The sequence below is a fragment of the Cavia porcellus genome, unplaced genomic scaffold, assembly GCF_034190915.1.
Source record: "Cavia porcellus strain 051 isolate PalLab524CR breed Dunkin Hartley unplaced genomic scaffold, mCavPor4.1 scaffold_16, whole genome shotgun sequence".
Classification (NCBI taxonomy): Eukaryota; Metazoa; Chordata; class Mammalia; order Rodentia; family Caviidae; genus Cavia; species Cavia porcellus.
Window position 1 is genome coordinate 45814308 of NW_026947499.1, and position 17386 is coordinate 45831693.

At 41.4% G+C, this 17386-nt stretch overlaps 1 protein-coding gene across 2 annotated transcripts in view; it reads right to left on the bottom strand.

The window, feature by feature from the left end:
- Positions 1 to 17386, bottom strand: part of Tmc5 (transmembrane channel like 5) — a 75247-nt gene that overhangs the window by 56662 nt on the left and 1199 nt on the right. The window lies entirely within an intron of this gene.

The window sequence follows — 17386 nt, forward strand, 5'->3', positions numbered from 1 at the left end:
AACAGCTGTCTTTCTGCTGGACTTAGAGTTAGGAATTTTAACCTTGAAATTGCCAGTGGTCACAGGTGCAGAAGGTTTGCTAAGAATGATGCCAGCCAGAAAGAGTAGAGCTGAGAGACAGAAAAAATGACCAGGTACAGATGACATTTAAGCATCTTGATCTAGCCATACCTAGGGGCAGATGACACTGGCTACTTGAGTTATCACATTCTATTTTTGACTTAAGTTTGGGTTAGTTATTTGCAAATTAAAGAAAAGAATCCTGACCATTATGTGAGCTTTGCAAAAGGAGCATCTACACCCAGTGTAGTACTATGAAAATTAAATGCTATATTTTATTAAAATGTTTTAACCACATGGAATTTGAACTCATTTGTTTACTTGTAGAAATTAATATGTTTATGTTCAAGGAATTTCTGTGGCCCACTAAAACCTAAGCAAGCTAAATGACACCTAGTATATTCAAGAAATTAAAAATAGATATAGCTATATAGCCCAGAAGAAATGAGTATGTCTACCAAAAGACAACAAGAATGTTCACAGAAACTTTTTTTTTATTGAGAGTTGAAAACTAGAAGCAACTCAAATGTCATTCAGTAGTGAAATAAAGAAATGGTTGGTGCCAGGCGTGGTGGCTCATGCCTGTAATCCCAGCACTCGGGAGGCTGAGGTGGGAGGATCGTTGCGAGTTCAAGACCAGCCTTGGCTACAAAGTGAGCTCAAGGCCAGCCTGAACTGCATAGCGAGACCCTGTCTCAAAAAAGACCAAAAAAAAAAAAAAAAAAAAAAAAGAAATGAATTGGGGCATGTTTGTACCATGAAATCCTATACAGCCATCACCAAGGATGAACTTGTGCTGCATGCAGTGTCTTGGATGAGTCTCACAGATATAGGGATGTAGAAACAGTTGAAAGGAGCATGTTCCATACAACAGTCACACAGTTCAAAGATAGGTGCCATAACATATGGTGATGGGGGTCAGAACATGGGTATCAAGGAGGTGGGTAATGACAAGGCACTGCCATGATGGAGTCTCTGGGGTGCTGAATGGTGATCTTAGGTTACATAAGCACATAGATTATATATGTAAGGTTTCGTCAAATGTACACTTAAAATGCATGTATCTCTATAAATGCATTATTCCTGAGTTTTAATAATTAAGTGAAAATGGAAAAGACCTCAACCAGAAGAGTAACATAAAATCTGTTTCTTCAAGGGGCCATTAGGGCAGTTGAAAAAAACAAACAGCTTAGGCTAACAAATATTTCCAGTTTTTATGTAAATCAGAGAAAATCTGAATGAATGAAAACAAAAGCTAGGTGAGAACATGACACATTACCTGAACTGATCATGTGATTATACGATGCTACAAAATGAAAACACTAAAAATTAAAAATAAATTTAAAAAAGAGGCACTCGGTATCACTTAGAGGTGACTTTCCATTTGCTGGCTGTGTGATCTTGGGAAGTCACTTGAACTCTCCAAGTCTGTTTCTACACCCATTTACCGCTGAAAATAACAATATCTCCTCAGGCCACTGCAAAGAAACATTCACTGAACAGAGCTGTTATTTACCACTATTTTTATTTGTGCATAATTTATGTGTAATATAAGTACCTGAAAGTTTCAAGAGTTAGAGAATGAAAGTCATGCATTCAACCAGGACGTGATTAAAGAAGCAAGAAGTGTCTCATAATGAGGCAGAGGAAGGAGCAATCCTAACCGAATCCTAGGTTGTAAATGAGAACTAAATTTTGCTGTGAGCTACTTATAACTCAGACTAACAGGGACTCTGTGGTTATTTGTGAAGATGAGGATGTTTATCCTTTTTTCTAGATGGCCACATTGCTCCTCAGGATTGGTTTCTGAAAAGAGCTTATCATGGGAACCCTTTCAAAAGGGAGCAGATAACAGCACAGTGAAGCCGGGCTCACAGTCACCGGAGCCCCTCTAATCATGGTGAAGTGACACGCAGCCCATAGTCAGGCAATGGGCTGTATCACTTCCTACTCAATCTTTCAGAACCAGAGTCAGATCCTCTCTCTAGTTCTCTTTCTTTCTGCCTAGCAGCCAGCAACATCCAGATAGGGACCTGGCCACCACCGGGGTTCCTGTGTGTGTGCACGGAGCACAGCCCACACTGCCAACCCACAGCAGCCCTCATGAGCAAGAAACAAACTTCCATGGTAAGATCTTGAGACTTTGTCTTGATGCAGCAAAGCTCAGCATAGCTGTACTGATACAAATCCTTTTTTTTTTTTTTTTTTAGAGCAGAAATATTTATTGAAGAAAGCTTCTATCTGAGAAAGAGACAGAAGGGGTCCTGAGTGGGTTGCCCGATACAAATCCTTTTGGTCATTGTTTTGAATCTCTGATTATGTGTGTGTGTGTGTATGAGGTATGATTGAAAAAATACAGTGAATACTTTACTTTTTAAAAAATTATCATAGTAAAAGACACATCGCCATTAATCCCCCTCAAAGTAGGCCCCTTGTTTTTAACACTCTATTATCCCATTGTTCTTGCCACCTTCTAAGGCAGTTTTGCAAGTCTTTTTTTTTTTTTTTTTTTGGTATCTTCAATTGCATTCTCATGCCTGTCTCTGTGTCCTGAACTGATCCAAAATGGTTACCTTTCATGTCAATTTTGCCTTTGGGGGAGAGCCAGAAGTAGCATGATGCCACATCTGGTGAATAAGGTGGATAAAGACTGCCCTTCCATTAGATGGCACAGCAGCAGGCTTTGCAGTGTTTTTATCACTCTCATAAAGACACTCATGAGAGAGGACTTTCCAAGAAGGTGGCAGGAACATTGGGTTAAATGTGTTTGAAGTGAGGGAGAGAATTTTCATGGAGGTCCATAGATATGTGTCTTTTACCGTAATAGGTTTTCTCCCTCCTCTGTGGAGGTCTAGATTGAGAATCTGAGACCATGCACCGTCACACTCTCTTGCCACTCGTCAAGCTCTCGCAGAGGTCATGTTGGACCTGAGTCAACTGTGAACTGCTCACTCTCAGAAACCCACACTGACAGAGTCTTCAAGTATCAGCTGCTCTGCTGTCCTGTGCACACGACTTAACTGTGCCAGGAAACACGATGGGCTGCTGCTGTGATAAGTCTTTTTAATTTAAACATTCATGTGTATTTTGATCACATCTTGAGTGTATGTGTATGTACAGGTTTGTACACTGTATATATGAATATGGTATGGAGAGGGACAATTATACGTGCATTATATAAATGCATATACATACATAATATATACTAAATATGTAGGTATTATTTATTATATATGTGTATATGGTGTATATGGTAAGTATATATATTTGCCTGAGTAAATATATCCATACATTGTGTGTGTATATACAGTCATCTGTCCCTGTATCTGCAGACTCCATGTCTAAGGATTCAACTAACCTTGTACTGAAAATACTTTTGAACATGCTATCTATGGAACATGTACAAGACTTCTTTTCCTTGTCCTTATTCCCTAAACAATGCAGCATACAAACTATGTAGTATTTACATTGTATTCAGTACTGTAAGTAAAATACAGATAATTTCAAATATGTGGGAGGATTGTAAAGGTTCTAATTAATTATGATGTTACTTTTATTAGGGGCTTGAGTATCCATAGATTTTGGTATTGGGGGGGAGTCCTAGAACCAACCCTCTTCCCTCTCAGCCCTGCAGATAGATACTGAGGGGATTTTGTTTACACACACAGTATATGTATGTATTTACTTAAAATATATACACACATATATCTCTACGATAGATCTTCATTCCTTCAGTTCAGGTCTCCGTTCTGAGCTCACTGTATTGTGTGTCTCCTTCACAGTTCAGGAACACACAGCGCTCCACCCACCATCACCTGCACTGGAATAAATTCCTAAACAAACCAAAGCCAAGCCCACAGAAAAGGCTTATGAGTGAAGAAAGAGGAGGAAATGATCATAAGGAAATAATCTTACGACATTTGTCAGATGGCATGGGTCTAACCTTCTGAGAAATTTCTAGCTTCCTAGCAACTATGAGGGAAGGAAATATACCTGCTGCCCATTCAGAGAAAATGGTAATCTTTCTTGGCATCTTGGAAAAAGCACAGAAAACTGCAGTTTTTCCTCTTTTGTTTGTTTGTTTCTCTTGTACCTCCTCAATAAGGGAAACTGGGCCATGTACTCCGAATCCACTCTTTGCTTTCTCATTTAGGATTTTTCACTTCTCCACTATAAGATTTTTCATTGCCTTCTCAAGAGCTTTCCCAGGACTTTCCCAGGCTGGCCTTCAAGATGACTTGCTTCATGGTTCAAGGCTTCCTGGTTTTAATGGGCCATCTCAGTGATCCCATGTTTGCTGCTCAGCCAGTCCAGGAATCCTCATCGTAGAATCTGGTTGAGGTCACCTTTGATCTTTTTATCTGGTTCTCTGCTACCTCCTAACCAGCCAACCCAGCCCAGGCAAGCTCTTTGTCACTCAGTGATCTCACAAGACACAGGACTCAGGTCACCAGGAGTTGTCAGGCCAAGTTTAGTCTGCCCTGACACACTGAAAACAATTCAAAACCCACCCACAGAGGGTGTCAGTTCTTGTGTACAAGGGAATATGATGGAGTGGTTAGAAAGAAAACTCTATGGCAGGTTTAATGGCACACACCTGTAATCCCAGAAGGGGGAGGGAGAGGGGGAGGGGGAGGAGGAGGGACAGAGTGTGTGTGTTATACCAGCAGCAGATGGCCAGCTCTGGCTCTTGCCTCTCAGGTGCCTTTTCCATCTCCTGTGGCCATGCAGACTGTAAAGGACGAAAGGTTAATTTTGCTAATTGAGACCTTTTATTACCTGAAAAGCAGGAAAGAAGCCAGGCCCTTGTAAAACTGCAAGCCCATCCTGTGCCAAAAACAAAGTCACCCACAGGTGGCAAAGTGAGCCACAGCTGTCTCTTTTAACTTCCAGCTGGGTGAACTTTATCCCGCCAACACATGACAAGGCAATCCTTCCAACCTAAATGAAGAAATCAGTGCTTTTTACACTAGTGATAATCCTGTTAATGAAACAAGACACATTCACATTCAAGACCCTCAGTCAAAATCATAAAAGTGCCTGGTGGCACATACCTAGAACCCTAGCTACACAGGAGGCTGAAGCAGGAAGTCTGCAAGCTCAAGGCCAGTCTGTCTCAAAATAAATTTTTAAAAGGGCTTGGGATGTGGCTCAGCAGTAGAGAATTTACCTAGCATGGATGAGACCCTGGGTTTGATTCCTAGTACAAAAAAACCAAAAAGCAAAAAACTCATGAAAGTGATCCTGTAGAAACTCTTAACTAGTCACCATCCAATTAATTTAAAATAGACCTCTCAAAAGAAAGTCGGGAGCAGGGGAAAGAGGTTTAGCTCAGCACTCTCTGGGTTCAATCCCCAAAACTGCCAAAAATACTTTATTTTTTGACTGACACATAATTTTATATATCAATGAGGTACATGTGACTATTTTTTTTGTCTTTTTGAGAAAGGGTCTCAACTATGCAGTTCAGGTTGGCCTTGAACTCACTTTGTAGAGCAGGCTGATCTCGAACTCACAGTGATCATCCTGAATGCAGTAATTACAGGCATGTGCTCCCATAGCTGGCTATGACATTTTGATTTATATATGCATTGGACCAGTTCAAGGAAATTAGCATATCCATTACCTTAAACTTTTATCATTTCTTTATGATGGGTACATCCACTCTCTTTTGGCTATTGAGAGACCCATACATTTGATGAGAGCTGGGCTACAGTGATTTAAGGAAGGTTATGACCTCTGATGCTGGCCTAAACATTCCATGTTTCAGTCTGCATTCTGAGCCACAGGTCCTGAAAATCATGAGAGAGAGAGAGAGGACTCTGACTCCTATGAAAGAAGGTCTCATCCTGTCCATCTAAGGTGCATTTGCAAGTGGGATACGCTAGTTCAAATGCTTCCTTGTTCTACTTTGTCTTAGAAACTTAAAAGCAATGATAAACAGTGGCAAACTATAGAGAATAAAAGAACAAAGAGCAGCAAATTACAACCAGCGCACTGCGACTAAGGACTCTACTTCTGCACAGTCAAGCAAGATCTGAGGAGGAGATCCCGGAACCAGTCCCCCACCGATACTGAGGGATGACTGAATAAAATACAAAGATAGTAGATGAACTTAATTTTTACAATTAAAATATATTTATATATAACACGAATTGTATAAATGTATGTTTTGCACATACAAAATATTATAACCTATGCTTTACTGTTCTTTCGAAACTTGTGTTAACTTTGGCCACCAGCCTCAATGCCATTGCAGAAAAATGCTTTTTGTTTCCTTTGTCTTTCATGGGCAGTGTTTAGAACCAGGAAATACAGATAACATAGTCTCTAATCAGGAGCTGAGGGCAATCATGCACAGAAACCTTTCCTTATAACTAAATACTTGTTGACATAACATCTATGGAGCTTTTGAGAGAGCTTCTGCCATGCAGTCAGTTGTGTTCATAGCCATCCTGCTGGGGAACAGCCTGTGATTTGAGAAGGTGTAATCAACAGATACAAATACTATACAGCAGGGGAGGGATTCAGCTCAGCTGTACAAGTTCCTGCTTGGCAAGCTCGAGGTCATGAATTCTACCCCCCCCCCCGTACAAAAACAAAGCAAAACAAAACAAAGTTAAACAGAAAAAGAGTTGTGTTTTTTGGTCCCTTGTCTTCCTTCTCAAAAACTTTAACCAAGATTTCAAGAATTCACGTAATTTCTGAGAAAGGTGATATATTTCATGAATGCAAAGAGAATATAATAATTTATCTTGTTAAGTAAAAAGGGATTGGAAGCTAGAAAATAAATTCTACTCATATAAAGGGTATGCCTTATGGGAAAAAAAATTCCATCAAGAAAATGGCCTAACATCCTGCACTTACCACAAAAGTAGCAAATGCTTCTTGATACATGAGATTAAGAAGAATTCTGATGTATTTTTTCAGTAAAAGGGACTGGAGATGCAGTTCAGTGGAGAGCACATGCTTAGCATGTGTGAGGTCCTGGTTTAACTCAGCCACAAAAATAAGTAAATAAATAGAAGAAATGGGAAAGGGAACAGGAGAGGTAGCAAATGTCACCAATTAACTTCCACAAAGTAAAACTTGGGAAAATGTTAGAGGGCTGGGGGTGAGCTCAGTGGTAGGTACTTGTCCAGCATGCCTGTGGCCCTGAGTTTTCCCCAGCTCTGAAGAAAGAAAAAAAGCCAGAGGGAGGAAGAGTGAGCAGGAGAAAGGGGGCAGGGAGAAAGAAACAGAGAGGGAATGGAAGGGAGGCTCCAGCCTGGCCTGCCTCTGCTTGCACTCCAGTAGCCACCAGCAGACTGGGAAAAGCAGCAAACAGCAGAAATCCCTAGCCAGGACGCTTCAGAGTAATTACAACCAACACAGGAAGTGCCAGGGACCCCACTACCCTCTTGTCTGGAAGAAGCCAGGAACTTGACAAGAGGAGGAAACAAAAGGCAGTCTCTGGCCTCCAACCCAAGCAGTACTGGTCCAGGAAATGTAAACACGGAAGAGATTGGGAGTTGCAGACCTGCAGTTTCTGAAGCAACAGCAACTGAAATAAAGAAAAACTTCATGAGGCTATAAAAAAACTTAGAACAGAAATACTGTTAGAGGTAAAAGAAGAAATGAGAAACATAACAGAATTACTAAGTACCTCTAAAGAAGACACAGACGGAGGAATAGAGGAGCACAGAAAAAGGAGGGAAACCTTCAATGAAGAATATTAAAAAAAAATTCAGAATATATGAAACAGATTCAAAGAGATTACCAGGAAATTAAAAACTCCATTGAAAGCTGGCAAAACTGCTTGAAAGAAACTAAAGATAGATTATCAAACCTGAAGATAAGTTTGCAGCTTGCGATTGAGAAAGGAAAGATCTCTTAAAAATAACAAGAAACTAGGAAGTAACAACACAAAGGCCAGAAGATGACAAGAGGATCTATAACTTAAGAATAAAAAATGTGAGTGAAGAAGCAGGGGTAAATGCAAATGAAACACAAAGGCTATTTACAGAAATAATTTTAAAAACTTCCCAAGCATAGGAAAAGAAAATGATATTCAGATAAGTGAGGCATACAGAACTCCAGCCAGCTATAACCAAAATAGATCTATACTCAGACATATAATAATCAAGATCTCAGAAATTCAATATAAGAACAGAACATTAGGGGCTGGGTATTTACCTCAGCGGCATAAGAGCCTGCCTTGCAAGCAGGCAGTCGTGAGTTCGATCCCTGGTACTGATAAAAATGAAAAAAGACAAAAAAAAAAAAAAAGAACAGAATATTAAAAACTGTCAGAGAAAAGAAACAGATCACCTATAAAGGAAAACCTATCAGAATCATGACAGACTTCTCAACACAAACCATCAATCAAGAAGAGCTTGGAGTAAAGTATTCCAAGTACTAAAAGAAAATAATCTCCAACTCAGATTGATGTACTCTGCAAAACTATCTCTCAGAATTAATGGAGAAACAAGATGCTTCCACGACAAAGAGGAACTGGGGAGAGGGGGTTCATGACCACCACACCAATCCTACAAAAACACTGAAGGACATTCTAGAAAGAGAAAAAAAGACCATGGTTTCAGGAACAGTGGCAGAGGGGCTCACTGAATGGGGTAGACAGTGGAATGAAGGGGAAAAGCAGACAACAATCGCAGAAAAATAGCATGGCAGAGATGAGACAGAGAAGGCCATAATCACTAACATAGTTGGCCTCGATTCACCAATAAAAAGAATCAGGAAACAGGGTCCATGAATATGCTTTATATAAAAACATGTTTAACTCAAAAGGGGGTGTATAGACTGATTAGCGGGTTGCCTCCCTAATATAAAAAATAAAAGAGTTAGTGGGATCCAGAATGTACAATACATCCCGTGAAAGTGAAATGGGAGGAATTGTCTAAAAAGGGAAGGCAGTGGCCATTGATAATCTATTATCATAATCTGAAACCCATATTGTTTTCATCGCTCTGTTTAGTTTTGGTTTTATTCTGTTTCAGTTTGTATAGTTGTATTAGATTTGATGGCATGGACAGCTATTCCAAAGATAGCAGGATATACTATGGTAACCATTTTTGATTTCCTATTAACTTAATTTGAAGCCCACTATTGCTTTCACTGTCTTGTTTTGATTGATTTTATTTGAATATGTTTTGTTTGATAGTATCAAGTCTGATGGTATAGGCAACTAATTTGAAGACAATAAGATACTCTACAGTACCCATTCTGGCTGGACTATTATCTCCTTTTTTTTTTTTTGTCTTTTCCCTTTTTATCGGTACCAAGGATCGAACTCACAACTGCCTGCTTGCAAGGCAGGCGCTTATGCCACTGAGCTAAATCCCCAACCCCTATTATCTCCTTTTGAAGTCCTATAATATCTCCAATGTTTTGTTTTTATTGGTTTTGTTCTGTACTGTTTTGTTCAGTTTTATTATGCCTGATGATATGGGAAATTCTTTTGAAGACAAGAAGAGGAACTACAGTAGCCGTTATTGATCTCCTTATATTTTGTTTTTAGACATATACTATGTTTATCCTTTTGTTTTGATTTGACTATTTTATTTTGTCTCATTTGGTTATTCTCTTCAAAATTGATTTTAGCACTAGTAGTTCTGTGTCCTGGGACTTCCCCATTCCCAGGAAAACCATCCTTATTCAGGTCCATTCCCAGAAGTTTTAACTCAGTAAATCTTGAGTGGTACCTAGAAATTTGCCTTTGTGCTGGGATTCCTGCATGGTTCTGCTATGCTCTAGAGTCTGAGAATCACAGATCAGCCAGGAAGAAGAAAACAGAGAGGTGGAGGAATCAAGCACATTCGTGGTTGCGTGTAGCTCAGCAGCTCAGCCCTGGTGGCTTGGTTGGACTGTCCTAATCCCTATGAGAAGACCAAGGACCTGCTCTCAGGACCATCTGGAGACAGCTCAAGGTGCACATTGCAGGTCTTCACCTGCTAGGAGTGGGCTCCTCCGCTTCCTGCTGAGGAAAGACCCTGGTGCCTGGAGACTTCTGATTTGTGAGAATGGTTCTCTCTCTCCTTCACTGTCAGTGCACCTGAAACCTGCCTGGAACAGTGAACAGTGGTAATGCTCAGTGCTCGTGTGGCTAGGATCCCTTCCCATTTGTCACTCTGTCTAGAAAAGACGGGGAGAGCAATAAAACTGGGGTCAGTTTTGCACACACCAAGGAGCCTGAGCTTGTGTCAACTCCACAGGAAAAATCTCCTACCTACCCACTTTCAGTACTAAAGCTCAGTTCTCAATCATACTCATTCAGATGCCTATAAGATGCCTATGTAAATAAATATCACTTAATGCAACCCAAGCATTGTTGTTCCAGATTTGCAGAGTTACAGAAAATGTGTACACCTGTGATGTTAAATTTAAGAAAAAAGCAAGACAAGAAGGAAGAAACCAATGGACCAGATAATGATGAATTTCCAGCAGATAAAAGTGAATGCTTGCATTGTCAGATAATCAGGCTGGGGAAACTGTAGATCAAAATGTGCAGGGAAAGATGAACACCAGGGAAAGACAGGCAGAGGAGGAAGGCAAGTTCCATGCCAGGGGCACAGCAAGCTCAGGGCTGGCAAGGAAGGCAAAAAGGGTTGCAGAAGTGCATTTAGCTAGTCTACTTGCTAGCAAACAAGAAGACTGCCCGGACCCTGGTTCTTACACAGGTCCTTTAATATTAGGGTGGATAGCAGTAAAGAATTTAGATTTTGTTTGTTTGTTTTAAGTGTTCTACTGCTGACCTATATCCCCAGGCTCTAAATTTTTTAAACAAGGTCTCACTAAGTTGCCTAGGCTGGCCTTGAACTTGTCATCCTCCTGCCTCAGCCTCCCAAATAGCTGAGATTACATACATGCACTACTATATCTGGCATTATCCAATGATATGGCCTTTGTCCTTAGTTTCTAGGAGGTCATGTCCAAGCCTTGAAATATCCTCCTCAATAAAAATGTTTGTATCTAGGCCTTTTGCCCAGTCGATACGGACAATGTAATTAGAGTGGGGAACTGAGGTCACTCAGTATCAGCCAACCACTAGAAGGGCTAGAGACGAAGGTCAGTAAGTACGGACACCAACCATGTCCACAAAACAGCCCCAGGAATGATCCTGGACTCCATGGCTCAGGTGCAGCACCTGACTGGAAATAAGCCACAAGCCCTGTCCCACAGGCACGCATGACCCTGGTGCTGCCCTGGTGCCACAGGAAGGGAACTGTCGGGCGCTCCATCTTTGGTGCTTTCTCGGACTCTACTTGATGCATATCTTGCCTTGGCTGCTTTTTATCTGCATCCTTTAACAAACCATAACCACAGCATAACAGCCTTTGGGGAGTGAGCTCTGTGGTCCTTACAAAGAGATTTTGAATGCAAGGGTGGTTTGGGAACCCAGAACTGGCAATGGGTATCATAAATGAAAGAGCCTTGTGGATTTTTTCCTTCAATTTTTCAGACATAAAGAGTTTCTCTTGGGGGCTGGGGATTTAGCTCAGCGGCATAAGCGCCTGCCTTGCAAGGAGGCAGTCATGAGTTCGATCCCCGGTAACGATAAAAAGGAAAAAGACCAAAAAAAAAAAAAAAAGTTTCTCTCTAATGAATGGCATGCTCTTTCTGGGAAAAATTAAGTCCCAAGTGAAGAATTTGGTAGCCAAAATTAAACCTGGTTTAATGGAGCCTGCGCCTACCTGTGTACCCTGACATGTCAGTGAGTCCTGCCAGTTGGGGATGGGATCTGCTGGGAAAATAAATACAACCTGGCAGGATTAACCAGGGCATTGAGGGAGGCTGAGGCTGAGACTGAGGCAGGAGGATCACAAGTACAAGCCTAGCCTGGGCAACTTAGCAAAACCATCCCTCAAAGCAGGGGTGTAGTTTCGTGCAAAGACTGGGTTCAATCTCCAATACTCAAAAAAAAAAAAAAAAAAAAAGGAAAGAAAGAAAAGAAACAGACTGTTACAGAAAAAGGTCACAGAGAAGTCAAAGAGGAACATGCTAAAAAAATGTGATTGTGACTGTCTGTTTAAAGTGTAGTGGAAGATTCAGAAGATGAAGTTAAGGAAATCTCCCAGAATAAAGACTAAAATGTTAATGACAAGGATGTTAAAAAATTTAAGAGATAAAGAAGACTGGTCCAGGAAATGCAGTGTCTATCAAAGAGAAGAAAATGAAAGGGCAGAAATGATCAAAGACAAAATAAGACATGCTGAGTTGAACAAGGACATGATCATTACGCTAAACACATCAACAAATGTGGCTAAACATTGACAAGAAAAACCCACATTTACACCCTCATAAAATCTGAGATCATCACAGCTAAAGAGGAAATCTTGAAAATGTCCAGAAATCAAACCCTTTTATCGTCAAAGGAATTAGTCACACTTGTATCTGACTTTACATCAGCACCAACAGATACTATGCTATCACTGGGAAAAAAATGACTTCAACCTAAAATACGGTGCCCAGTAAAACTACCAATGCAAGTTTGAAGACAAAACTGAGATCCACTTGCAGGTATGCAAAATGTAAAAGAGTTCCACATTGCTTGGATAAGCTTAAAGCAAGTCCCCCCCAAAAGATATCTGATAGACAGAATCACGTTTCAGATACAGTGGAAAGAAATGGCAGGTTAATAGCTGTGGCACGGACTCAGGAAGATCCATCTCATGATGCCACCCACACAAGAATGAGAAGCAGGTAGGGACAGAAATATGGTAAGGACCGAATACAGTTTCATAACAAAAACTCAGAGACACATAGAAACTCCAACATAAGAAATCCCCTTAAAGCTATAAAGGATGTAGGATCCAGACATGAGCAAACCACATTTCGATCTGACTGTGAACTGTTAAGGGCACACAGGACAGACAGCTCAGATCACCTAGGCCTACAGCAGCCCAGATGAAGGGACATAAAGTTATACAGTATGTTGTTTTCTATGTGCACAACTTGGCTAAAATGCACACAATCAGAGACTTAGCCATACAACTTGCTTCCGCCCATGCGATATTATAATTTATAAGAATGTTATCAATACATATGATTTATAAGAATTTTATCAATACATATGATTTATAAGAATTTTATCAATACATATGATTTTTGCCCCTGGCTTCTAGTACAGAGCTCTTAAAACTCTTGTAATCTTTTGATCCATGTGGGTGATGGGAAAATCTGTCATTCTAACATTTGGTTTAGGGTTGGGGTGAAGTTCAGTAGTAGAACTTGTCTGGCATGTGCTGGGTTTGATCCCTAGCACTTGAAATAAAAGAAAGAGAAAAGAAGTTGATATACATCTGTAACCCCAGCTACTTGGGAGGTCGAGGCAGTTGAAGGCAGTTTATACCAAGCTCAAAGCCAGCTTAAGCAATTTGGTGAGACTCTGTCTTAAAAGTTCAAAAAAAAATTTTTTTTAATCGGTACCGGGGATTGAACTCACCACTGTGCACTTGCAAAGCAGGCGCTTATGCTGCTGAACTAAATCCCCAACCCCTGAAACATTGTTTTCACAAAGGACTAGGATACAGCCCAATGGTAGAGCACTGGCCTAACATGCATGAGGCCCTGGGTTCCATCCCAAGTAGCACACTCCTGAAAAGTAATAGTAGTAATAACTTTAATCTCAAATCTTGACAAAGGTCCTAATCCTAATCCCTTGAAATTTCCTGGGAGATAAAAACCTCTTTGGCCTTAACAAGATGGTTCTTGGTGGATTCCTGGATGGTGGATTCTGGATGTCACCAGAAAGACTAAGCCATGGTTAGAGGCTGGAACTTCTAGCCCCACCCCACTTCTCAGGGACTCGATAGAGACCACATAGTAACAGGTCAAGCTTATGTGACAAAGCCATTGCACAAATCTCCAAACTACACAGGGTTCAGGAAGCTTCCAAGTTAGACACAGCTTGTGGTTAATGTACACCCCAACTCCACAGGGACAGAAGTTTGTCCTCCCAACATCCTTCTGGAGCTTATTGTATGTCCTTTTTCATCTGTCTGTCTATCTGTATCCTTTATCATAGTCTTTACAGTAAACTGGTGAACAAGAATGAAAATGTTTTCCGGAGCTGGGTAGGCCATGCAAGCAAGTGATTTAACCTGGTAAATAGAGGGAACCCTTACTTTATAGCCGATTAGTCAGAAGACTGAGTATTAAGTAGAGTTTTCAGTTTGGACTGAGCTTTTGCATTCTAGGCCCAACAGAACCAAACCAAAATGGAATCACTCATGTTAAAGTCCCACATTTCCAAGACAAAACTGTTATTTACCTGAGGTTTAAGGAAACAGAAAGGCTATCGTCAAGTTCCTGAACAAGACAGTTTCTGCTCACATGATAACAAAGTTCCCTCTTGCTTGAATCTTTACGAGGAAAAGTACCTTCAGCGTGATCAACTTGCTTCTTGCTCTGTCTTCACCTGGCTCACCATAACACTCAATGCTAGTACACAGGGTAAGGAGCTACTTAGTTCTGGAATCACCTGGACGTTGTGTGCAATCCCAGCACTCTGAGGACTGAGGCAAGAGAATGTTGGAGCCCAACCTGGCCAACTTAGCGAATCCCTGTGTCAAAATAAAATTAAAGGGAGTAGGGGCCTGGGGCTGTAGTTCAGTATGAAGGCCATGGGTTCAATTCTCAGTGCTAGGAAAGAAGGAGGAAGAAGAGTAGGAGGAGGAGGAGGAAGAGAAGGAGGAGGTGGAGGAGGTGGAAGAGGAGGAGGAAGTGAAGGTGGAGGAGGAGGAGGTGGAGGAGGAGGAAGAGGAGGAGGAGGAGGAGGAAGAGGAGGTGGAAGAGGAGGAGGAAGTGAAGGTGGAGGAGGAGGAGGTGGAGGAGGAGGAAGAGGAGGTGGAAGAGGAGGAGGAAGTGAAGGTGGAGGAGGAGGAGGTGGAGGAGGAGGAAGAGGAGGAGGAGGAGGAGGAAGAGGAGGTGGAAGAGGAGAAGGAGGAGGAGGAGGAGGTGGAGGAGGAGGAGGTCAGTGTGGGAAGGGTTCCACACCGAGGAAGGGTTCCCAACATCTGAGACTATAGTAGGATTTTAGGATCCTCAAAACCCCACCTCCTTTCTTGTCCTGACCAAAAATTGGAGTGCTATGATCACCTTGCGATCCAGCCAGCTGCAGAATTTTCCCAACAAGAGGAAGCCCAAGCCAGGAACCCAAACCTTTCTAGGCACAGATAAAGATGCTTAGGTGGTTGTGGCAAGTCCTAAAAGAAACTAGCATGATTTTGAGCCAAAATTCCTTAATCTCTCATGTAAACTCTGTATTCTGATCCCTCCCTGCAGAGACACCCATGGAGGACATTGCTCCCTCCTACTGTCTGTGTCCTCTGTGTGTCCCTCTAATAAAGCTTCACAAATTGTCAAGCCTTTAGTAATCCCAGTAACCCGGATGGCTAAAGCTGGAGGATCTAAAGTTTGAACCCTAGATGGGGAAATTAGTAAATTAGCGAGACTCTGCCTGAAAATAATAATAGTAATAATAAATAAAATAAGTAAAAAGAGCTGGGGATATAGCTCAGTGTGAAGGCAGTGGGTTCAAATCCTAGTACTTGCCTCAAAGCCAAACCATAACAGAATCCATAAGGAATTAAATATTGATATTTTAAATTAAGAGCATCAGAATTACTGGTTTGTCCTTTGGGCTCCTTTCTGGCCCAACTCCACATGGACCAGAAACCTAAGTGTCTTCTCACTGCAGGAAGGACAGTTCTCAGGGCAAATCAAGCTGTCTTCTTGGGGACCCCCATCCAGCTCCTCACATTTCCATTGTTTTGCCTCTGATTATACATTTATAACTCAAGTCTCTGCTGAGGGTGAAATTTCTATCTCTACTTTGAAAACTTTCTTTCTTTCTTTGGTACTGAGGATAGAACCCAGGTCCTTCACTTTTTATTTTGAGACAGGGTCTTGGTAAATCACCAAATTGCCCGAGATGGGTTCAAACTTATGATCCTCCTCAGTTTCCCAAGTGCTGAAGGCATGGACCACCACATCCAGCACTATTTTGCATTTAATTTGCTAATAACATCAAAAGTTAGGAATGGTGACTATGAACTCCTGATTCTTTTTCTTAATTACAGAAATAGAACTTCTGCTTCTCCTTTATTTTTTTCTTTTAAGCCATACTCATATCAAAATACCATAGGCAACAGGATTTCTTTTAGCATTTATAAAGATATGGGAATATTATTTCTTCTCCAATTAATTGCTTCACAGAAATGATGCTACCTGATAATTCCAACAGCTGGGGCTTACCTCTGCAGACATTGGACCTTAGCAATCATATAGTCATCTCTTGTCACCTTGTTCTGGGAAATCTTGTCAAAAACATACATCAAGTGAGTCACTAAACGTTGATTAAGACATTTATGCCTTCTGCCTGATACTGTCTCCTGGGGAGAGGACTTTTCCTGGTAAAACACAACTCTCAGCCCCACTTGACAGTCATCTCCAACGAGCACCTCTGCTTTTCTCCAGTACAGAAGAAATGCAGACAACGACAATGCCGATACTAATAAACATGAAGGCAACAGCACGTACCAAACATGTGCCATCAGATTCCCAAATGCCACGACCTCCAAATGCCTTAGCAACTGAATCTTCAAACCACCTTGCGGAGTTTCTGTTTTACGACGATCACAAAGAAACCCAGAGAGGTTAACTGATTCATTTCAGCCAAGGTCACACAGATAAACAGGAGATGAAAACTTACACTTTTTGCGTGCAGACCCTGAACTTTACTCATGGCCTTCAACTATACCACTGCTCATCAGGGGAAGAAGAGAAAGACAAGAAGTGAAGGAAGTCAAGCAGCACTTTCTGAATGCATATCACGCCCCATATATTCTCAGCTCCGATATCATATGTGGAGGGAAGTGCTTTTGGCCTCTAACCTCTGCATATAAATAAAGACACCAAGGCCGATGGGCACAGGAGCTACCCAGAGCCTCACAGGGCCTGGATTCCACTTTCAGCCACCAACTTGAGAGCTCACGCTCATAACAACAAGCTCTCCAGCCTCCCCCTTCCCATCAGTCAGTCTTTCCTCTAACAAACATTTATTATGCATCTATTCTGTTCCTGCATCCAACAAAAAGCAACAGGACAGCCCTGAGGTCTGTTCTCCTCCAGTACACATTCTCAAGCGATCTCTAGTGTTTCTGTGACCTCCACCTCCATCTCTCTCTGATCTGTCCTCAGAGCTGCAGAAATATCCAGATGAGTTCCCTTCATACTCTCATCAAAGCCAGGGAGATAGATGGGGGATCCCCTACCCCACACGGCCCCACCCAATAAATATCATTTTGCTGGCCCCTGTTGCTACACT